Raw genomic sequence first — 24,148 nt, 5'->3', positions numbered from 1 at the left:
TTGAAAATTAAATTACACTAAATAATCCATCAGCAGTGTGACGAGTGACTGATTCCAAACTTCCAGTCACATAAAATATACAATGAACATTATATTCTCTTTTTATATAAATTATGTTTGATTGCCATTCTGCAGTCATCGTCAACTTAGTTAACTAAGTTAACCAATTTATCTATCTAAACTTTGGATAACTCATGCTGTTTTTAGAAATCAATCTCATAGTAAAGTAAGTTTACGTTTCCCTCTTTATTTTTGCTAGAAGTCTAATAGCTTAATAAAAATCCTTTCAACAGGTGATACTTTCATAATAAAAACACAGTAATGTCACCAATGGGGCTATTTAGCAGGTCACGACTAACTGTATATAGCCACGCTGGTAGATCTGTGAGGCTGCTTTGTTTGTATTGATGGATTTTGGCTGTGACTCAAATTACTGGGCATGAGAAAGCACGACTAAAAGAGGTTTAACCCCTGAAGAGGTTAAAAAGACTACAACAACAACTAGTCCTGTTTTAGACTAGTTACACAGAATTCCCATCCAAACATTTCCATCTGCTAAAAAACTCGGAATTTGCCATTTATTCATCAGTTCACATCCAGCTAGACTGCACTCACTCACTCTAATCAGGCTTCAGAAAACATAACCATCCAAATAAATCAGCTGCCAGACTCCTTACTAACTTCCCAAATAGGTCCATATAGCCCAAAAGCTGGCAACTTGTAATCTCAGAATAGGATTTTAAGGCCCAATTTGGGACCGCCCTCTGAATACATCAATGCATTTTTAATATCATATGATTCCAAAGTTGTGGATAAAAAAAACACAGTAGCTACCCATTACTATAGGGACTCATCACTTTGGAGTTTCTCACCAGCAGAGATCTGCCAAGCCACGTCTTTATCCGCTTTTTATAGTGGGACACAAGTCTTGAGCAGTATTTGTAATTCGTTTACAAAATCATAAATTACATTGAAAAAAATGTGCAAATACACATTAACAGCACCGTGGGGCAGGTTTACTCGACTGAATATGAGTTGTTGGGTTCAATATTGAGGAGGGGTAGAGGAGGTAATAAACTTCCATAATAACAACACTGGTCCGGCCGGGTGGAGTCAAACGATGATTTTAATGCACACGCGTGGGAAGATCGCCCGCTGTACGCAGACAGCGCCGATCCCCGACTTACAGAGCATAAGCAGGTATTTTATACCTTTCAGGGCTTAAATTCACTGACGCCCCTAAACGTCACTCAGATACAGTTCATACATAGGTTTCAAAACCACAATGACTTAAGACAGTTTAAAAATAACATTGTCTCCATCTCCACAGCAGATGCTTCCTGTCATCTGACTTTCACTTCCCGTCTGGAAAACTGTTCTCCTATTTGCAGAGACAGCAAGAAAAAAGAAACCTATAAATGAGATAAAGTCTACTGTGTGAGTGTATGTCATCATGAACTGCACTCAGTTTCAACTTGTAACCTTTTCCACCAGACAGAAGGCCAGCACGTACACATTTAAGATTATAACAAGCATTCAAAAGCATTTAAGATTATAGATTCAACTCAACAGTTTAACGTGGTTATAACTGCACCTGTAGTAAAGGCTAATCGGGTACCAATATGTTTAAACATCTGAATACAATATCAATACTGTAGATTGTATTATTAATGCAATGGTAATGAGGATGATGATTAACAATAGCAGTAAAATAATTTCTAATCCCCCACAGAGTAAACCCCAAACTCCAAATACAGGTCTGCATAGTTTTATGGGCGATGTACAAAAGTTGCGCTGTGCAATATATATATATCTCAAGATAAGGCACATTTTTTCTGGTGTCAATTTTGGTGCAATTTGTAGTAAACCACACGTGGCAAAGGTTGGTTAATTAGTTAGCATGCCTGATTTAAAAAATTCCTCTTAATATATTTTGCATCTTAAGTAAGGAACTCTCAGAAATACATATGAAACAGGGTGAGCCGCAACAATCTGCATGGATTCAGGTCACTATGCTCTCTTTGTAAATACCAATAGTTTAGCATAATCATACTTTTTTAATGCGAATTAATTTTCAGTGTTAATTTTTTTCTGGATATTTTTCAATATTTTTAATCATCCGTGGATTTTGACAATTTATGGAAAATCCCATAAACATCCATTAAAATGGATAATATCATGGCTAAAAATGAGCAGAATACTGTTGTTGTTGTGTGTTTTTTAACAGAGTATAAAAGGCAGGAAAATTGGATGATTACACGGATGACAGTTAAGGCAAAAGAAAGAAAACAAAGAACGTCTGCAGGTATTATTAAACTGCATATACTGTAACGCATGTCCCTCGGAGTAAGCATGGATAGACATATTGTTTACAATGAAGTCTTATCTTCTCCACAAGACAGATGACTAACAATGCATCACTCAAGCTTTAGTGAGTAGTATAAGCGTGGGTTGGCCTTGAGGTTATAAAACTTCTATCATTGTCAGGTTACACAATGTGACTTCAAATCAGGGAAGTTTTTGTATGGCTAAAAGTTTGCACACAATTCTGAAATAGCAGAGCCCATTTTTGTCAAAAACTTAAGGAAATGACAGCAGATTAAATGACACCTACTTGTAGGCAAACTTTCACATTTTGTAGCTTTGTCACTTGTACTTCTGAGATGCCATTAGTGAGTTGTTTTGTTTGTGTTTGTTTACTTTAGTGGGTCATTTTTGTTGTCTTGATATCATGCATGTCTGTGTTGACATTTTTCCTACTTCAGCTGTCAACAGACTCCACTTACACTAGATGACAGGAAGCAAGAGAGAGTTGCAGCAATGCCCACAGGTTTGTGTGTGTGTGTGTGTCTTTTAACACACACACACACACACACACACACACACAAAACCCCTTTAACTAGCTTTGCTTGTAACTTGTACCTGGCAGCTAGCAAACCGCTAAGCACTCTCTTGTATTCATTAGTGGGCCATTTTGTGCCGTCTCTGGCTGAGGGCCTGGCTGAGCTGAATGCGGCTGGCGAGTGACAGGTTGGTGACAAGGCCTTCATCACCATCATGGGCACGGCAAGCCCAAGTCGCGGCATGTCCCAATCCGCTCGGTGTGTGTTGTGCAGCCCAGATCTGTCCCAGCCGTCTCACTGCTTCTCAGCTGTGACTGCGTACCGAATCCAGAGCCAGACATGATAAATATTCCATCTGCTGAGAGGCCGTTTCCCTCCCATGATCTCTTGCAGAATGAGCCATGAAAAGACCAGGCTGTCTGCTGTCTGTCTCTATGCATGTGTGTTTTCCTCAGAGTCTTATCACTCTGTCTTTAAATTTGTCAGTCTATCCCATCTATCTCCTCTTCTGGGCACTGTCCATCCTGCTGTTTGTCTCCTCTCTTCATGCCTGTATGTTTGCCTTTCTTTAATCCTGTACACCTATTTGTACATGTGTTTTTGCCCCAAGGGATTTCAGTCTGTCTAGTTTGAATCCACTACATCTATCTTACATATTAGCCAAGGCTTACTGAGATGGAAATGGGAATAACTCTATCTAATATTAGCTTGTTTTAGTGCATTGAAGAAAAACTCTCTCTGCCATATAACTGCACCTTAACTTTTCTTCACTCCATTATTTTAGTATGCAGCCCTTTGAGGGACATGGGAATATTTATTACATCTATATTCATGCTGCTGCTTTGACCTTTGAGGTCTTTTTCTTTGATGGCTTGTCATATTGTTGATCGAGGAATTTAAGTTTATTCGGGTTGGAAAACTCAATGAAAGTCATTATGGATAAATCTGTCAGCTAAACCGTCTCTGACATGTCCTCTATATGACTTCTTACCCTTTCCTGTTTACCTGTTTGCATGTCCGGTCCGTCTGTACAAGGTGCTCCTTGTCTGTTGCGTTTTGCCCCACTGCCTGCAAACCATGCCCTTATTTCCACAGCATATCTCTGGAAAAGGGCCCTTGCAGCCAACATGGAAATCTGATGGGGGACTAAAAGTCATTTGGCATTATAAAGACATAGTGGGATGTACAGCATTGCAGGGATACCAGATTCCTTCAAGCTGACCACGATGAGTGGATGACCTTAAACGCTTTTAGTGTAAATCCTTATGTTCATCTGGTGCACAACCATTTTCAATGTGACAGAGAGCTTGAGCTTTGATAGTGACTTCTATTTAAATTTTAATGACCACGAGGGCTCAGACTAAGTCCTGGGATGGAGCCGTGGCCCTAACCTGTACTCACACTCCTGATCTTGATGTACTGGGGCTCAAGGAGGAAATGTACTAAAACAAAAGGGGACTCGACTCACTGAGCTGTGGGGGTTACAAAAGTTGATCCAGCAGCCCAAGCTGAACAGATTAGGTATTTCCACAGTCCCCGAGGTTAGCTGGGTTTCACTTGAGCAGTTTTATTGCAAATGAAGATCTCTGCCATTTATAAAGATTGGGTGCCAAGTCTTTTAAAAGAAGAAATAGGTAGTATTTTTACTTTCTCATATACTGAAATGTCTGTGTAATATCTGCGGCGGGTTAATGAGGTCGGTGAGAATGCTACAAGGTACAGTGTCAGAGAATTTTTTTTTAGATGTGTAGGTTGAGCTTTGTCAGTGCAGCTGCTATTTCTATTCAAATTATGATTAGAAATCCAAAAAGGCTGAATGTTTAGGCTTTTTTGAGGCTCCTTAGTCTACCAGGTACAACCAGTCTATGAGGGGCCGTACAAGCCAAAATTCATTCTTTCACTCTCACATGGCTGAAAATATCGGAAACGTTTATTTTGTGACCCAGACAGAGTAATATTTCAAACTCTGCCACTCTGCGTTCCTCTGGCACTGCCTCGTTTGAGTTTTGGACGAAATGGATTCTGGGATATTGCATTTCGTCATTTCGAGCTGATTGGAGACCAGAACAGCCAATCAGATATTTTTGCATCCAAGTCTGTAATTGGCTGGTTTTGTGGCACAAATATAACGGCGTACACAAAGAGTTGAGTGCGCATGGGCAGAAATGTTGAGAGTGCGAGCAACACATTGTGAGCGAGCGCAAATACAAAAACTGAGCGAGAGGGGCTGCTATTGTGTGTGTGTGTGTGTGTGTGTGTGTGTCGAATAGCAAACACTGAAATACATTTTTTGCACGCAGCAATGAATTTTGTTCACTCAAACTCAGCTTTTCTTCGCTCAAAATACATTTCTCCTCAAAATGCAACACTTGCACCATATTTTATTTGTGAGATTAAATGCATATTGAATGCATGTAAATGAGAGCAAAATGTAGGACTGCATAAATGAAAATGCATGTATGTCAGAGTGAAAATTTATAAATATGTACATTAAAATACATGAATAAGAGAGCACAATATTGCAATGTGTGTGTTAAATATGTGTAAACATGAGAATAAAAATATCTAAATATAAAAATTAAAATAAAACTATGTGAGAGTGAAAGTATATGTATGTGAAAGAAGAATATATGTATGTGAGAGTGAAAGAATGAATTTTGGCTTGTACGGCCCCTCATACCCAGTCTGTACATTTACTTAGATCTAAACTTTTTATTACGCTACGTTAAAAAAATATATACACGTCATATACATCGTCCTTCTTATAGGTTACTTTGAATGCAATACGAATACTTGACTTTAAAAAATGTTTTTCTACAAGCCAAATATTCATACTAGTGCCATTTCTTACTCAAATGAGACATAGTAAAACTGTAATGCAATACAAGCTGTGAATAAAAATGTTATCTCTACAGGTAGAAAACGGTGTGTTCTAAACCATATGTACTGTAGGCAGTGTGAGTGAAAACAACTATTACCTCTCACACCAATTAACGGGTTTCACAGTCATTTATCTGTTTGTTCAGGTGATGGAAAATTCTTGGCTGGTTTCTTGGTCACTTATCACAAGCACTGCTTTCTCTTTTTTGGCTTTTTATATCATCCAGCCAAAAAACAAAAACAAAGTGGCTTTTCTTCTTCTTCTTCAGCAGCATCCACGCAAGAATGTGTGCCTGAACCCAATTGCGGTTTGTATATAAGCCAATGTAAGTCTACAGTTTTAAGTTCAAGTCAGCAGCTGTCTGTGGGCACGTTTGCATATAACTTGGCCTAAACGTTAGCTGTAGCTAATGTTACAGCTGATGCCCTGCTACACGAGCGCAAAGGCAAAACTACACATCTAACTCATAGAGATATCAGCATGCCTGAGTGACTTGCTCAATTTCAGCAGTGGAAGAGCATTCGCTTAATGCACTCAGTGCCAATGGGAGGTCTGGTGGCTTAGATTGCCTCCGAGTCGGTGAGAAGACAACAAAAGGTTTTTTTCTAACAAGACGGTGATGTTAATTATTCAACAATGACAAATAAGTGTTCTTTTATGCCCACCATTCCCGCATTTGCCACATAAAACATCAGGGAGATATCATTATATTTTAAATTCACTGTGACGTTGTATCCCCCACGCTGTGCCAAGTGGTATAAAAGCTTTCATCATATCAGTGTCTCTGTTTCTGTCCAAGTGCCTGTTTGCCTCCATTAAACATAGATCCTGCTGGTTGGTAGCACAAGAGAACAAAAATGAGCTTCTATCTGTGTGTTCCCTTTCAGCTGCGTAACAGTCAAGTATCTGTGGAAAGCACCACTTTTAACTCTGTGCTTTAACTCAGCCCAAAAGTCCTTATATGGCTGAGCAATGAAGAGGACTCCCTTGAGAACATATTTGGAGTAATATTCGAGAATTTTGGTTAATTAACTTTGAAACAATAGAAAGTACGATAAAAGAAAATGTTACCCACAATGTGTTTAACTTTCACATCAATGAGAACATATTTCAAAGGCACACACTCCTATTTATTATCCTATTTTTGTAGAAAGGTCTTTGTTTTTCCTGCAGGGAAAAAAACGTGAAACAAAGTTTGTAGATTTGAGAGGTTTTGTTCCTGACTGGCTACAAAATCTCCTGAGAGGAGCTATTTTCTTCTCTTATTTACCTGTGGGCAATTATTGTGGTTTTGACTATTATTCCTCTCAGTTATGAAGTTTACTCACACACCTAATTTACATGAGTGCTATAAAGTAAAAACGAAAACAATTTTTATTAGAAGACTAGAAAGCTGAAACTGCAAATTCGGCTGTAAAACTTATTTGATCATTGAGGACACTTAGAAACTGCCAGCAGGAGTTGTTACAGAGTTTATGTTGTTTCCTGGATTCTTGCAGCAATAAAGACATGTTGTTAAAAACTTAATAAATGAGTAAAGCCTAATCTAAAACAAGGATCAGAATTTTAGCATTAAAAACAGCAGATTAACATGAATATTAATTTCGTCATCCGTAGTTAAGTGAAGCGTGTCTTTCTGCTGTATACCTCATTTGTCAAAATGCTTCGTGTGAAGCATTCACATCTGTTTACTCTTGAGTAGACTGTACAGTTCAATACAAGTTGACAAGCTCATGATATCCTGAAATTTTCTCTTGGTAAGGGCTGGAATTGGTGTTAGCTTCTGTTAGCGCCACCATTAGCCACGGTTAGCCTCTGTTAGGGCTCCTTTATCCCCACAGTGTGAATTTTGGCGATTGTATCGTACACCAAAGTTGAAGTTAAAGGTCATATCAGCTGTTGCCAGCCATAAATGGATATGGCTGTGTGATTACATTACCTGTGGTGCACAATGTGAGCAATGTGACAGGTATCGAGGTCTTTACCAAAACTTTCTTAGAAGTGGCTCTAATATTGTCAGACTGAGGCAATTATCTAATAAACTCTAATACAATGTGAGAATGTAATCACACTGTTTATCAGATGTAACGTGTGATTTGCTAATGTTAGCTAGCATAATGTTAGCTTATAACCAGCTAACGTTGTTATAGCTGGCTTTTGGCCAGCTCTTCAGGTTTGTATGTTTAATCTGCTAGCAAAATGTAAAAGCAACAATATCTGGATGAATAACCATATTTACGTTTGGTTTCTTTTATTATAGAGTTGATTTCAGTTTGGGAGATGAGGCTTCAGGTGTGGAGGAGGAGGGTAAGGTGAAGATGAGGGAGGAAAGAGCTGATGGAGAAAGAGATAATGGGAAAACAATGCATAAAATCTAAATTTACAAACTTTATTTGGTCATATGCAGTTTAAAAGAGCCATTTGTGTTCTTTAAATTAAAACTAAGTTATAATTGGCACTTTTAAATGATTTGTTAGCTAAATTTAGGTGTTTAGATTGCTAATCAGGTTTACCCTTGAGGGTTACTAGACATTTACTGTTTGATTCTGTATTGTGTGGACAAAGTAACTTAAGCTGTCAAGTAGAGATGGACCGATCCGATATTACGTATCGGTATCGGTCCGATACTGACGTAAATTACTGGATCGGATATCGGAGAGAAATAAAAAATGTAATCCGATCCATTAAATATCAAAAAAGCACCTCACAAAACTTGCGACAAGGCATAACTCGGCTCATAACCGTAGCACGTCGCAGCAGTGTGCTCACGTGATAGAGCAGCTGTGTGTATTTGTAGTGTTGCTACCAAACCAGCATTTCATCTCCGAGGAAGTTATCCCAGAGAGAAGTAAAGCAAATATGTAAGTTCATCTCTGAATGTTTGTAAAGCATTCCCACGTTAAGCGACTGCCTCTTCTCTCACTCTCCTGTTGCTACTTCAGTCATGAAACTGCTTAATGATCAGCTGATTGGCTTCTCTGTCGTGACTCGTCTCTCTTGTTTGTTTTTGGCCCATTTTGCACCAAAAAGAGGAAACCAGCGTCTAAACAACAGCAGCATGTTTAAGCTTGATAATCTGTTGTTAGAATTTATTTAATATTACTTTGTACACCAGGATCTTTTTCTATGCAGCTGACGGCTGGTAACTGTGCAGGGGCGGATCCAGCAAAGTTTAGCCAGGGGGACCGATAGGGCATTAACAGGGAAAAGGGGGCACAAAGACATACTTTTCTTTCTTATTCTCATTTAAAATGTCTAGCTTTTAATTATTTAATAATTATCTGAATCTTACACCCAAAGTTTTAATCTGATGTAAGATGTATAGAAGTCCATTACTGTATATAGTAACTGTTAAGTCTAATATACCCTAGTAAGCTATAGTACTTTTTCCTTTGGGAAGATACCATCTGTGCAGTCTGCAATTCTGTTGAAGAAAGATGTTGAATCTATTTAATTATTCTTGAAAAATAATTTATTTCTGTGCATTTATTTCCAACCTGCATCAAATTAAAGTTGATTACGATTTTTTTTTGCTGGGAGTTTGCAACCCTATTAGTTAGGTTGCTTAATATTTCTGCTAAGTACTCTTTAAAATACCAGAATAGGGAGGATGGTGTAGGTTTACGTTTATTAGATTGATCATTATTTCTGAACTATGAAATATTTTGGGTGCAGTGTATTTTTTACATACAGGTATAACAGAATAGCTTTAGTGTTGTTGTTTATTTAAACTTCAGTATGAGTTTATACAAAATGCAGCAATATATTTAAAAAACAGTTTTGATTAAAAAACACACTATATCGGATTCATATCGGTATTGGCCGATTTCCAAATTTATGATATCGATATCGGCATCGGACATAAAAAAGTGGTATCGTGCCATCTCTACTGTCAAGTACATGTATTTGAGAAAACAGTATTTGCCAATTGTACCAGTACCCCAAATTGTACTGAAGAACAACGTATTTGGACTATATTACATCCACCAATGTGAAGTTCAATTCAATCAAGATTCAATCGAAAAATTAAAATTCTTTTCTGTTTTAGACACTTTCTGGTTGGTGCTAAGAACAGCACTACTGATAGTGGCCAAAACGAGCCTTTATGAACTTCACTATGCAGCCTTGCAAGCTCCTTGCCTTGGAAGCAGCATTATAAGTCTTCAGTCAATAAGAGTTTCAAGTAGCATGATAATACGAGGTGCCGTAAGGCACATTATTACTGAAACGCTCTCACACACACTACTGAAATTTTAGCTCTCACACACACTACTGAAACGCTCTCACACACACTACTGAAACGCTCTCACACACACTACTGAAACGCTCTCACACACACTACTGAAATTTTAGCTCTCACACACACTACTGAAACGCTCTCACACACACTACTGAAACGCTCTCACACACACTACTGAAATTTTAGCTCTCACACACACTACTGAAATTTTAGCTCTCACACACACTACTGAAACGCTCTCACACACACTACTGAAATTTTAGCTCTCACACACACTACTGAAACGCTCTCACACACACTACTGAAACGCTCTCACACACACAACTGAAACACTCTCACACACACTACTGAAATTTTAGATCTCACACACACAACTGAAACGCTCTCACACACACTACTGAAATTTTAGATCTCACACACACAACTGAAACGCTCTCACACACACTACTGAAAAACCAAGGCATTTCAGTTGAACAGGAAGGCATTTCAGTTGAACAGGAAGGCATTTCAGTTGAACAGGAAGGCGTTTCAGTTGAACAGGAAGGCATTTCAGTTGAACAGGAAGGCATTTCAGTTGAACAGGAAGGCATTTCAGTTAAACAGGAAGGCATTTCAGTTGAACAGGAAGGCATTTCAGTTGAACAGGAAGTTAATTCTTGACAAAGAAACTGAAGGAAAAAGTGGTAGATTTCAAACAAACCACTACACAGATGTCTACTCAGCAACCTGCTAGTCAGGGGTGGGTTTTTATAATCGATTTATCAATTAAAATCGATTCTGGCTTGGATAACGTGAAATCGATTCATTAAAATCCTGAATCGATTTTTTAATATAAATTAATTTTGCCCGAAATGCCAGAATCTCAGGTGAAACCGCACAAAATTTCAACAACCACCAAACAGCTAAAACAGTAAATGAGAGCAGGAACACGGATTCTGCACAAAGACTTAAACACACAGCGCGGACCCGCGGATCAGAATCAATGGGATGTCGCCTTTCTCACCCGACGGCACGGACACGGTCGGGGCTGAAAGCCAACAGCTGGCTGATTCTGATCTGTCGGCGGTCCGCGCTTTGTTTTCACGCCGTTTTTGCGCAGATTCTAAAGCTCTTAGTTTGATCTCTCCCCAAACAATATTGACTGAACCAGCAGCAAAAGAAGATCCAAACTGCGCTTCACATAAACATCGTCATGAATTCCCTCTGACGTTTACTGTTTTGCTTCCACCATGATAAAATCACATGTCATGCACAGCTCTCTCTCTCTCTTTCTCTCTCTCTCTGTACTTCAAGAACTGTTTCCCGTCTAAAAATCTGTTTTCTGCATTATTCGCTTGCTTGTTATGCACAAGTCTACTGTTGTTTACAGCGCTGTCGGCCGCTGTTTTTTTTTTGTTTTACATACTTCCGAAAAGAAAATCTTATTTCTGCCGTTCAATACTGAACAAATTTAAACATTTAAAAATTATGCAAAATGCAAAACGCTTAGCCGTGTCTCTAATAAAACCGCTGGAACGTCAGAGGTAACGTTCATATGTTGATTAATGGTTTTCTTTCGTTTTTGATGTACTGCAGAATATTTTTTATAAAATCCCAGGCCAGGAAAAATCACCTTCATGTTTTTCTGTGTTTTATCTTCAGCTACTTTTACACAAAGGCATCTGCTGTGACGCTTACACCTTTGATAAAGTCTTGCGTGTGTCAGCTTCCTTTTTTTAGATACAAAAATATGTAAATGTACTGATCTGAATTATAATATTGCTGACTGTCAAAATTTCCCAGAATCGAATCGAATTGAATTGAATCATGGAATGATAAGTTAGACAGCTTAGTCTTAGTGAGACAGCTGCATTACTTAAAAATATATTAGCCTCAGCATAAGTCAAAATTTAGAATAGCAGGAGATGGGCATTATCCTGTTTTTTTTTTTTTTTTTGGCATATGTGCTTTTTGTCTTTTTTAGCAAAGAAAAAAATATCTTAAAATCATCAATAAAACCAGGGAGAGAAGGCTTAGCGTTCCTCCATTTAACACAATGGATATGATATTTACTCAAACGTATGATGATGTTAATAATGTCTGAGACAGATGATCCATATAAAAAAAATTATGATGTAATTCAAATAGTGGCACATCATTAATATTTAGGAAAATCCAATTTTTTAAGTTGCACCAAATACATTGTGTGATAGGGCATAGAAAAAAAAAGATGTTCTAGGGTTTCATTTTCATCAGTACAAAAAGAACACTGATCCACCTCAAAGCCAAATCTCTTTTTTTTTAGAAATTCTGCCACAGGATTAATTTTTTTTAAAAGTGTGTTTCTTTAACTTTAGGTAGAATAGGCTATTTCATAAATTTTTAGTATGCTTTATCCAGTGTATATGAAATAACTAAATTAGAACCATGCAATGTAACCATTCTGTTGTAACTTTCAATTCAATTCAATTTTATTTATATAGCGCCAAATCACAACAAATGTCGCCTCAAGGCGCTTCATAGATACAGAGAAAAGCCCAACAATCATATGACCCCCTATGAGCAAGCACTTTGGCGACAGTGGGAAGGAAAAACTCCCTTTTAACAGGAAGAAACCTCCGGCAGAACCAGGCTCAGGGAGGGGCGGCCATCTGCTGCGACCGGTTGGGGTGAGAGAAGGAAGACAGGATAAAGACATGCTGTGGAAGAGAGACAGAGATTAATAACAGATACGATTCAACACAGAGAGGTCTGTTAACACATAGTGAGTGAGAAAGGTGACTGGAAAGGAAAAACTCAATGCATCATGGGAATCCCCCGGCAGCCTACATCTATTGCAGCATAACTAAGGGAGGATTCAGGGTCACCTGGTCCAGCCCTAACTATATGCTTTAGCAAAAAGGAAGGTTTTAAGCCTAATCTTAAAAGTAGAGATAGTGTCTGTCTCCTGAATCCAAACTGGAAGCTGGTTCCACAGAAGAGGGGCCTGAAAACTGAAGGCTCTCCCTCCCATTCTACTTTTAAATACTCTAGGAACAACAAGTAGGCCTGCAGAGCGAGAGCGAAGTGCTCTAATAGGGTGATATGGTACTACAAGGTCATTAAGATAAGATGGGGCCTGATTATTTAAGACCTTGTATGTGAGGAGCAGGATTTTGAATTCAATTCTGGATTTAACAGGAAGCCAATGAAGGGAAGCCAAAACAGGAGAAATATGCTCTCTCTTTCTAGTCCCTGTCAGTACTCTTGCTGCAGCATTTTGGATTAACTGAAGGCTTTTCAGTGAGTTTTTTGGACATCCTGATAATAATGAATTGCAGTAGTCTAGCCTGGAAGTAATAAATGCATGAACTAGTTTTTCAGCATCACTCTGAGACAGGATATTTCTAATTCTAGAGATGTTGCGCAAATGGAAGAACGCAGTCTTACATATTTGTTTAATATGTGCGTTGAAGGACATATCCTGGTCAAAAATGACTCCAAGGTTCCTCACAGTGTTACTGGAGGCCAAGGTAATGCCATCCAGAGTAAGAATCTGGTTAGATACCATATTTCTAAGCTTTTCAGCGCCGAGTACAATGACCTCAGTTTTATCTGAGTTAAGAAGCAGAAAGTTAGTGGCCATCCAAGTCTTTATGTCTTTAAGACATTCCTGCAGTTTAACTAATTGGTGTGTGTTATCTGGCTTCATGGACAGATAGAGCTGGGTGTCATCTGCATAGCAGTGAAAATGTATGCTATGTCTTCTAATGATGCTGCCTAGGGGAAGCATGTATAATGTAAACAGAATTGGTCCTAGCACCGAACCCTGTGGAACTCCATAATTAACCTCAGTGTGTGAAGAGGACTCTCCATTTACATGCACAAATTGGAGTCTATTAGATAGATATGATACAAACCACTGCAGTGCAATACCTGTAATACCTACAGCATGTTCTAATCGCTCTAATAGAATATTATGGTCAACAGTATCGAATGCTGCACTAAGGTCAAGAAGGACAAGCACAGAGATGAGTCCACTGTCAGAGGCCATAAGAAGATCATTTGTAACCTTCAATAAAGCTGTTTCTGTGCTGTGATGAACTCTGAAACCTGACTGAAACTCTTCAAATAAACCATTCCTCTGCAGATGATCTGTTAGCTGTTTGACAACTACTCTTTCAAGGATTTTTGATATGAAAGGAAGGTTGGAGATTGGCCTATAATTAGCTAAGACTGCTGGGTCTAGAGATGGCTTTTTGAGTAAAGGTTTAACTGCAGCCACCTTGAAGGCCTGTGGTACATAGCCGATTATTAGAGATAGGTTGATCATATATAAGATCGAAGAATTAATCAATGGCAGGACTTCTTTGAGCAGTTTTGTAGGAATGGGGTCTAAAAGACACGTTGATGGTTTGGAGGAAGTAATTATTGAAGTTAACTCAGAAAGATTGATTGGAAAAAAAGAGTCTAACTTAACATCAATGGAACTAAGAGTAGCTGTAGATAATATTAGATCTGTGGGATGATTATTGGTAATTTTTTCTCTAATGATAAAAATTTTATTTGTGAAGAAGTTCATGAAGTCATCACTAGTTAATGTTAAAGGTATGGTTGGCTCAACAGAGCTCTGACGTTTTGTCAGCCTGGCTACAGTGCTGAAGAGAAACCTGGGGTTGTTCTTATTTTCTTCAATCAGTGATGAGTAGTAAGCTGTTCTGGCTTTGCGGAGGGCTTTCTTATAAAGCAACAAACTATTTCTCCAGGCTAAATGATGATCCTCTAAATTTGTGACACGCCATTTCCTCTCCAGATTACGAGTCATCTGCTTTAGGGTACGTGTTTGAGAATTATACCACGGGGTCAGGTACTTCTGATTAGAGACCTTAGTTTTCACTGGAGCTACAGTATCCAGAGTCGTACGTAGTGAGGAGGTGAAATTATTAACAAGATAATCGACCTCTGTTGGGGTAGCGTTCAGATAGCTGCTCTGCTCTGTGTTGGTACAGGGCATTGACGATGATAACAGTGGCTGGATTATATTCTTAAACTTAGTTACAGCGCTTTCAGAAAGACATCTACTTTGATAAAGTCCACTCTCCACTGCTGCGTAATCAATTATTGTAAATGTAAATGTTATCAAGAAATGATCAGACAGGAGAGGGTTTTCAGGAAACACTGTTAAATGTTCAGTTTCTATGCCATATGTTAAAACAAGATCTAGAGTGTGATTAAAGTGGTGGGTGGGTTCTTTTACATTTTGAGAGAAACCAATTGAGTCTAACAACAGATTAAATGCCATGTTGAGGCTGTCATTTTTAGCATCTACATGGTTTCACAGCTGGGGTGGACAATGTTAAGCATCAGGCTTTCAAATGAATTAAAAGTCTGTCTTGGTCTTTCATTAATTAATAGACTGGTGTGAAAAATTGCTGCCACACCGCCCCCTCGACCTGTGCTTCGAGATTTCTGGTAGTTAGAATGACCCGGGGGTGTTGATTCATTTAAACTAACATAATCATCCTGCTGCAACCAGGTTTCTGTAAGGCAGAGTAAATCAATTTGTTGATCAATTATTAAGTCATGTACTAACAGAGACTTGGAGGAGAGAGACCTAATATTTAATAATCCACATTTCACTGTTTTACTCTTTGGTTCAGATGTGGATACTGTATTGTTCTTTCTTTGTGATTGTTTAAGTTGTTTGTTGCTGGTTTTTAGTTTGTTTTTTGTCTTTTTGGAAGCAGACACAGTCTCTATGGAGATGGGTTTTTGGGGGGGTAGCAGGAGGAGAGAAGCTGCAGAGAGGCGTGTAAGACTGCAACTCTGTAACTATGAAATATTTTTGTCTTTGAAGAAACTACTAACAAATTTCTTATTGCATTTTTATCAAACAGCTGACATTGCCCTAGCAATAAATTTGGGAGCACTGATGAGAAATTATTGTATATCATAAAAATTTTAATCAAATGAAGCAGAGGCAGTGGGACCAGTTCACAAAATTTGTTATATTCTCTTTGAGAACAGTTTAGACAATATTTTTCTGAAAAGTCTGGGTAACTTAGAATTACACCGTTATCATCCAACAAATCTGTTATGAATATAATCTTTTTGTTCAAACCAGTCACTCTTGAAAATTGATTTTTGATTAAGTGTTATTACCCTATTATTCCATAAGGTTGAATTATGGGGAGAAGTTGTGGGTAAATCTCATTTTCCCAAAAATGCACAGTCTGTTTTGGAAAGTTTGATATCTTTATGGGGATTTTATTTACTGCAAAATCACATTTCAAAATAAAGTCTAATCCTGTATACTATTTTATTAAACAAGGATCATAGGATGTGGAGCTAAGTAGAGTCTGGCTGTGACAGACAAGATTTTAACCATTTAATTCTAAGGGTGCCATCCATAAATTCTAATTCTGGAGTTTTGATATCACCTTTATTGTATTCCTTCACAAGCTGATATCTTTCTATGTAATGGGTTTTATTCCTCCACAAAAATTCAAAAATAACTGTGTTAGCCTTATTAATGCTTTTAGAGGAGATATATAGAGAGTGACAAGGATAAATCAATTTGGAGATGCCTTCAGCTTTAGATAGGATGTTTCTGCCAAAAAAAGCGAGGTCTCTGCTTAACCAGTGGCTAAGTGATTTCTTCATCTCGATGATACAGTTAGAAATATTGGTGTCTTTTCTGCTAATTGGGTTTTTTAGATATTATCAGCCCTATATATTTAACTTTAGATTCAACTTTAACCAAAGCTATTGAGGAGTCAGAGCTTGTATGAATCGGGAGAAGTTCACATTTTTTGATACTGAGAGATAAACGAGAAGCTTTAGTTTTCTCTACCATGTATTTATCTTTCAAAAACATAGATGTATCATCTGTGAATTGACTTATTTTGAAGTCTTTATTAAAAATTGATATTCCTTGTATGTCGTTAGAATTTTTGATTAATAGTGTTAACAACTGAGTTGCCAATATAAAAAGCTTAGGGGAAACAGGACATAATTGCCGAATTCCCTGTTGCACCTTGAATCCATTCCTTGATTCAAGGAAGCTAAAATATTGTTAAGTAATGCGGCTGCTTCACTTAGGCTACAAGCACAGCCGTCCCAACCCCCAGGTCCTGGACCAGTACCGGTCTGTGAGTCGTTTGGTACCGGGTTGCAAGAGTTGAGGCTTGAGTTTAAAATTTATGGTTTTCATGGTATTTATCTTTTTTTTTAAATTTTTTATATTGTTTACGTGGCACAAAAAAGGTTGGGAACTGCTGTACTAGCAGGTTGCTGAGTAGACATCCTTGTAGTGTTTTGAAATATACCACTTTTTCCATCAGTTTCCTTGTCAGGAAACAACTTCCTGTTCAGCGGAAATGCATTTCAGTTGTGTGTGTGAGAGCGTTTCAGTAGTGTGTGTGAGAGCGTTTCAGTTGTGTGTGTGAGAGCATTTCAGTTGTGTGTGTGAGAGCGTTTCAGTAGTGTGTGTGAGAGCTAAAATTTCAATAGTGTGTGTGAGAGCATTTCAGTAGTGTGTGTGAGAGTGTTTCAGTAGTGTGTGTGAGAGCTAAAATTTCAGTAGTGTGTGTGAGAGCGTTTCAGTAGTGTGTGTGAGAGCGTTTCAGTAGTGTGTGTGAGAGCTAAAATTTCAGTTGTGTGTGTGAGAGCGTTTCAGTAGTGTGTGTGAGAGCTAAAATTTCAGTAGTGTGTGTGAGAGCGTTTCAGTAGTGTGTGTGAGAGCTAAAATTTCAGTTGTGTGTGTGAGAGCTAAAATTTCAGTAGTGTGTGTGAGAGCTAAAATTTCAGTAGTGTGTGTGAGAGCGTTTCAGTTGTGTGTGTGAGAGCGTTTCAGTTGTGTGTGTGAGAGCGTTTCAGTAGTGTGTGTGAGAGCTAAAATTTCAGTAGTGTGTGTGAGAGCGTTTCAGTAGTGTGTGTGAGAGCGTTTCAGTAATAATGTCCCTTACGGCACCTCATACGATAACACCCACTCTTACAAAATGTCTGTTAGCAAACAAAAAAAACAAATTGTGCACTTTTTCCCTTGCACTGGTAGATAACACGCCTTTGAACGATTTCCAAAATGCATATCTTGCACTTTGGAAGTGAACTCTTCAAGCAGAATATTGTGCATCTGCTGCGTGTAGGCAGCTGAGTTGCAGAGCGTCATCTGTGTTTTCATACTGAAGAATAAGCAGGAAGAGGGTGGAAGACTTCAAAGCAGCTTTTTCGTGCCACCAGAGTATTCCATGGATAATAGACTTAAGGGGAAGATTTATCAAACAGCACACTTGGGGACTCTAATGTGAAACGCGAATATGAGTGAGAGAGAGTTTGAGTGTGGCAAAGATGTGTATAAGTGTGCATGTAGTGTCTGTGTTAAGAGTGTGTGATTTAAGGAGTGTCTCTGTGTTGACAGGCTGTGTGGCTTTTGTGTTTGCACGCATGCCGAGGAATGCGTGTGTGTGCACACTTTCTAGGTGTGATTAAGAGCGAAAGCAGGTTCACGGATGCCATCTTTAGTTCTAAATTTCTGAAGTGAATATGCTAATGAGCGGCCTGCCTGCCCACGCAAACACACACACATGCACATACGCACCATCTCCCTCACAAGCCGACCACCTACACACAGACTCAGAGTAGGCACCGGGGGCTGCGGGGAATAGCTTATTTATTTAAACCTCTCCTGTTGACTTGCCAACTTTGATACATGTTGAATAATTTCCATCAGCAGACAGTCATCATCCAATCCACTGCCCGATCAGTCACACTGAACCATATTGAAAAAGCATTAGGCGTGCACCCATGTCCCACCATCAAGCTACAAATATAAATATTTGAATTGACTTGATGATTAAGCATGGCTGACTGGCTGTGCTCAGTAGAATAATGGCCTAACACATATCAATATTAAGCAGGGGGTCTTTCCTATTACAGCCTCACAGCAAAGTCATTAATTGAGCAGAGTTCATGAAAAATATGCAAATACCCTGTTGACATTCTGATATGTAAATGATATCACTCTTTTTTCTAAATAATGAAGAGTGCAGATTATGCACTTGCTCGTAGGCCGAGCACCACAAGAGCAGCGCAAAGGAGTTACACTAAGTGTAGGATTTTATTATGAATTCACTACTGGATTAGTGTCATTTGAAAGTCTGCATATATCCAAAAGACAAAAAAAAAGACAATACAATTTCACGGCAACCAAGTTTTCAATTTCATCTGTTTCTTGAGAGCATATTTCAGTCAAAGGCATTTTATTATTTAAGGACATTTTCATGCTCATGCTACAGTTGGCGCAGACAATTGTGCTGATGCTCAAGCATGCACTGGCTTTCTGTGTGAAACACGAACACAAGCTGTGACCTACTGTGCAGGCTACATGGAACCTGGCATTTTGTTAGAGGCAGGGTAACCCAGGAAAAGATGCCAGTGTATCAGTCCAGGGCTACCACATGCACACACACACACACACAAATAGACCGGCATTCACATGCCCAACCACATCTATGGCCAATTAACCTAACATGCTCATCTTTGGATGTGGGAGGAAGCTGAAGCACCTGGAGGAAATCTACACAGACACAGGGAGAACATGCAAAAGGAAAAAAATGATTTCAAGATGTAGCAGCTTGACGTAATGCCACAGTTATAAAGCCTAAGAAATTATAATGGAAATAAAAGAACTGATCCATACGTAACTTAGAAGATTTAAAAGACATATTACGAAATTATTAAATGCAACTTCACTTGACAGTTGATCCAGCTTTGCATCATGTCATAACCACAGTATATAAAAAAAAGACCCACAGGGATGCCACCGATTACTTTTGGTACTCTGTATTCTGAAGCTTCAGACATCAGTAGTTTGGCTGCTCCCACACTGGGTTTATGGAGTCAGAAGCTATGTTTAGTAGCCTGATCACCAAAGTACATCTACAAACAGGTGCAGGTGCAATGTGCAAAAACACATGTTGTCTGTTTAAGAATAAAACTGTAATATTTCACTCACCAGAACTGAACCAAATATTTCTTGCACAGTCTATTCTAATTAGATAATCCATTAAAAAGGCTCCAAAAGGGACCAACATAAGTACAGTATAGAGGCCCAGTTAATGACTCAAAGTAGTGGAGGTGAGCAGACAGCAGACACTGATCGCCTCCAGCTGGCTGTGTTGGAAACCTGTCAGTCATAGTGCCCAAGCCACTAATTTCAGACACAAAACATTTTATAAGCCAAAGCTCCGGTGGTACCCACTGCCTTTATTTTTCAGCTCTTGGTCATCAGTGTTGGGGAGTAACGGAATACATGTACCGCCGTTACGTATTTAAAATACAAAATATGAGTAACTGTATTCCGTTACAGTTACCGTTTAAAAAGGTGGTATTTAGAATACAGTTACTTTGTTGAAATAAATGGATTACACGGCGGTACGTCCCTGTTTCATATTGTGGCGGGTCAGGCCTGTTTGGGTTTTGTTTGACAGCTACGTTCTGTTGTTCCAGGTGGCAGCGTTACGGTTGCCATGGTTACAGGGCGACGCTCTCGCTCTGCGTGTTTCCTGGGTGAGAGAGCGCCTGTTGTTGTTGTGCTAAGCTAATAGGCAGAATGCTACAGGTATAGCTCTAAAGAATGTAGCATCATAGGCAGTGTAGTCCGTGCTGCAGGGAGAATGGACTGCCATACACGTTATGTGTCTGTGAGCGAGGGAGGGAGAAAAAGGAAAAGTACGAGCTGTCATCGAGCAAAAACGGGAGCTGGAAGCATGTAAATATAATAATAACCACTGCAGCCAAGAAGAGTGCCTGACGAGCCCAGTTGTGTTCATGTTTTCCTCTGAAACAATAAGTCCCGTTGCAGCAGCCTTTCAACGCCTCTCTCTGTCTCTCGCTAGCAAGGTTGACCCAGACAACAAAGTAAAGCTAGTTTTCGGCTACGAGCCCGACACGAACCCACCGTATTAGTCAGAGGTCCCTTTACTACGGTTCGGAGCCGCGGACTTTCAGTAACAGTAATAAATCACAGCAATAATACATTCATGTAGTTGTAAACAGCATGATAATATATTAAGTAATCCAAAGTATTCAGAATACGTTACTCTCATCGAGTAACGTAATGGAATACGTTACAGAATACATTTTGGGGCATGTATTCTGTATTCTGTAATGGAATACATTTTAAAAGTAACCTTCCCAACACTGTTGGTCATAGCTAAGTGATGTAGCTTAAGATTAACATTGTAGAACAAAGGTATTCTTATTTTGCAGCACATATTCCAGCTGGGAGGAGCTAAGAGGCAAGGACGAGATGCGAGTGAAGGAAGGGAAGAGAGGCATTAACACAAAGAAAGCATCCTCTCTATGACTTCTATGAAATTTGTCCTTAATGTAAATATGTAAGAAAAATTGTGTATGTTTCTGTTCCGTGTCCTGTGTACTGTTTGTTTGTATATTTGTCTTTTTGGCTGCTGTTACAACCAAATTTCCCCCTTGTGGGACAATTAAAGGATTATTCTATTCTGTTCTATTCTATTCTATTCTACTTCTACTGAGGTGCACTCGAACATGGAACAGGGCTCTAAACTGCTTAGAAACCTCCTTGATGTCCAACAGTTAAAAACAGCTTTTATATCCAAAGTTTACCACTTTAAATGTGAGTAAACTTCACACGGTGAGGCTGCAGGCGAGAGGTCAACCATCTCGGGAGGTCTTCTGTGTAAATTCCAGACTTGTGGGGTGTTTGAATCTCTTTCATATGTATATGTGGGAAGAGCTACTGGGAATGTTTATGGAGTGTGCAGTGCTGCAATAGTCTGGAAAAAATGTGACACAAAACCAGGCACCGGGAAGCAACAGGAGGTAACCACTCGAAGAACTTCATTACCCATAAATTACAATGCTCTTCTCATATCTCAATTCCCTCTCAGTGGCTGCTTAGAGTAATGATGACAATAAAAGATCCCCTGCTAGTGTCCAACGCCTCAATTTCATCTGGGCAAACGGGATGAGCCTGCGCATCTCAGTGAGGAAGAATGAGACTCGGCTACAATAGCCAGCCTGCAATTTTGCCTGATAAAACTGCCAGTCTGTTATTTGCATAAATACAAATCTCAGAAAGGGTTTAAGGGGGAAGGAAAATTGAGGAAAAGACAATTTGACAGGAAAGAATGAAGCATGGGGAAATAGAAAGAAAAGGCACTGAGAGAGGAAGGAAGAGAAAGACAAAGAAGAAGAAGGTGGAGGGGACCAAAGGTGAGAAGAGGAATGATAGCACCAGGCCTTAATTACAGGTCCGTCCCCTGTTCTCCAGGTCAGACCATGATTCACAGCCGATGCTCGAGCAGTCGTGCGTGAGTGTTTGTGTGTCTTCGTCTGTGTGTGTTCTGGTGGGGGTGGGCAACCAGCCACCTGCACAGAAAGCCCATAACCTTATCACTGCTGGGAGGGTCATCGATATGAACTCAAACAACTGTAAATAATATTGTCATTGTGAGGGAACAAAGGGAACACAGGTAAAAAAGTTGAAGGAGAAACTGGAATAGAGAAAGATGGACACAAGGTTCAAGTGACAGAGAGGGCACAAGATAGAGAAAAAGTTATAAATGGTGAGTAAATACAACTTTTTTTCTGCGTGACACCAGAGAGAGACAAAATGCGGCATTTCAGATTGTATCACTGGACGAATGTTCTTACTTTGACCTTCATGGTAACCTTAAATTTGACATCATGCACTAAACTGACTTTACTCTGGCTTCTTAAATTCTCTCACTGGAAAAGTTTTATTAGTTGTTTAAAATGTGACAGCATCCATAGATGAATATTTGAGTGTTAAACTGTAACTTTCAGACTGTTCTGCACAGCAGAGGACAAATTGTGCATAAAAGATCGATACAGTACCCATGCATGAAAAGTAAGACCAATGCAGCAATGACTTCAACCGGCATGTAAGACACTTCTGACTCCTCTGGTTGCAAAAAGATAGTCTGGAAGAAAATAACCTTAAGGATCTCTTAATCTTAAACATCATCGTAATGATGTGATGATCAACTGCTGGATTCAACTCTTACTCAGCTCAACATAATGTAGACTTTTTTTTGTCCTGATCGGAAAGGAGGTGTAAAAGTAGTGTATGACTTAAGGTAGGCCTAATCGTATTACTGTGATCACATTACATTCTTCAGTAATGCAGGAATGTAGTGTGTTGCTGTGTTAAACTCAGTGATTACATTACCGTCACAATTATGTTGTTACTTGTGACACAAATGTTCTTCAGGTATCTGTACGGTGAGCAAAGAAAAATAAAAACATCAAACAAACAAATTTCCTTTTTGTTTGTCCTGGTAGCACATTGTGCAGACTGTGCTGTAATTATAAAACAGATTTTTTTGGTTAATTAATAGAAAATATATAGGTATATATCTCTCTCTCTCTCCATATATATATATATATATATATATATATATATATATATATATATATATATTTTTTTTTTACTGTGGATCCATTGTAAAAAATAATTATAGTAGACTGTGAAAAACACTGAACTTTTCTGTTATTTGTTTATGTATGAATTAATTACTTGTGGTAGTAGATGTAGTACGGCCATGGGAGATGTTATCATTAGGAGAAGCTGTAAAACTTATGAAAAATGCAATTAAAAGTCTAAAATGTATGCCCTCCTTCACAGTTTCCAGCAGTCCAGTGGGGCGGATGGGCTGGATGGGAGTCTTTGTCGGGCTGATTCTGGCCCGCAGGCTTTTGAAGCCCGGTGGTATGGACGTTAATTTTATTTCTGTTGCATGGAAGCAAAAGAGCACAAGCATCTGCACAGGCAGCATGCCAACACAAAGCTAGCAAAGAACCCAGAATCATATTAAAGCTGTTAAAAATCCTAGACCGGAGCCTGAGCCTGATCCTGAACAGGTAATAACAGCAGCGATAAGCCGTCAGCCTTGTGGCATTGCAGCATCCATTTTTATCAGTCCTGCAGCTGAATCACTGTGGCAATCGCTTTGAAGTCCCTTGGTATTGGCTTTCTGTTATTTTGCCTGTTTTCATCTGTAAATAGAAAAAGATTCTGTGTGTGTCTTCATTAGGATATGGATTTGTGTGGGGAACTGGTAATTTTATGACAATACATTTCATGTCATTTGATAGAGTAACGCGAACGTGTCATGAATCGCTGTGTGGCAGGCAGGAGTTGGATCCAAATGCAGGCACTCA

General features: G+C 38.9%; 1 protein-coding gene and 1 long non-coding RNA gene across 2 annotated transcripts in view; both read right to left on the bottom strand.

The window, feature by feature from the left end:
• gfra4a (GDNF family receptor alpha 4a) overlaps positions 1–24,148 on the bottom strand; it is a 155,376-nt gene that overhangs the window by 96,680 nt on the left and 34,548 nt on the right. The gene's annotated exons all lie outside the window — the stretch shown is intronic.
• On the bottom strand, positions 10,124–23,311 carry LOC146496637 (uncharacterized). The gene is made up of 2 exons (XR_014871184.1): positions 17,182–23,311; positions 10,124–16,986 (listed from the first exon to the last, which is right to left on the bottom strand). It is a non-coding gene; the product is annotated as an uncharacterized LOC146496637 (long non-coding RNA).

The sequence above is a fragment of the Neolamprologus multifasciatus genome, chromosome 19 (assembly GCF_963576455.1).
Source record: "Neolamprologus multifasciatus chromosome 19, fNeoMul1.2, whole genome shotgun sequence".
NCBI classification, from domain to species: Eukaryota; Metazoa; Chordata; class Actinopteri; order Cichliformes; family Cichlidae; genus Neolamprologus; species Neolamprologus multifasciatus.
This window is presented reverse-complemented; position numbering and strand designations above follow the sequence as displayed.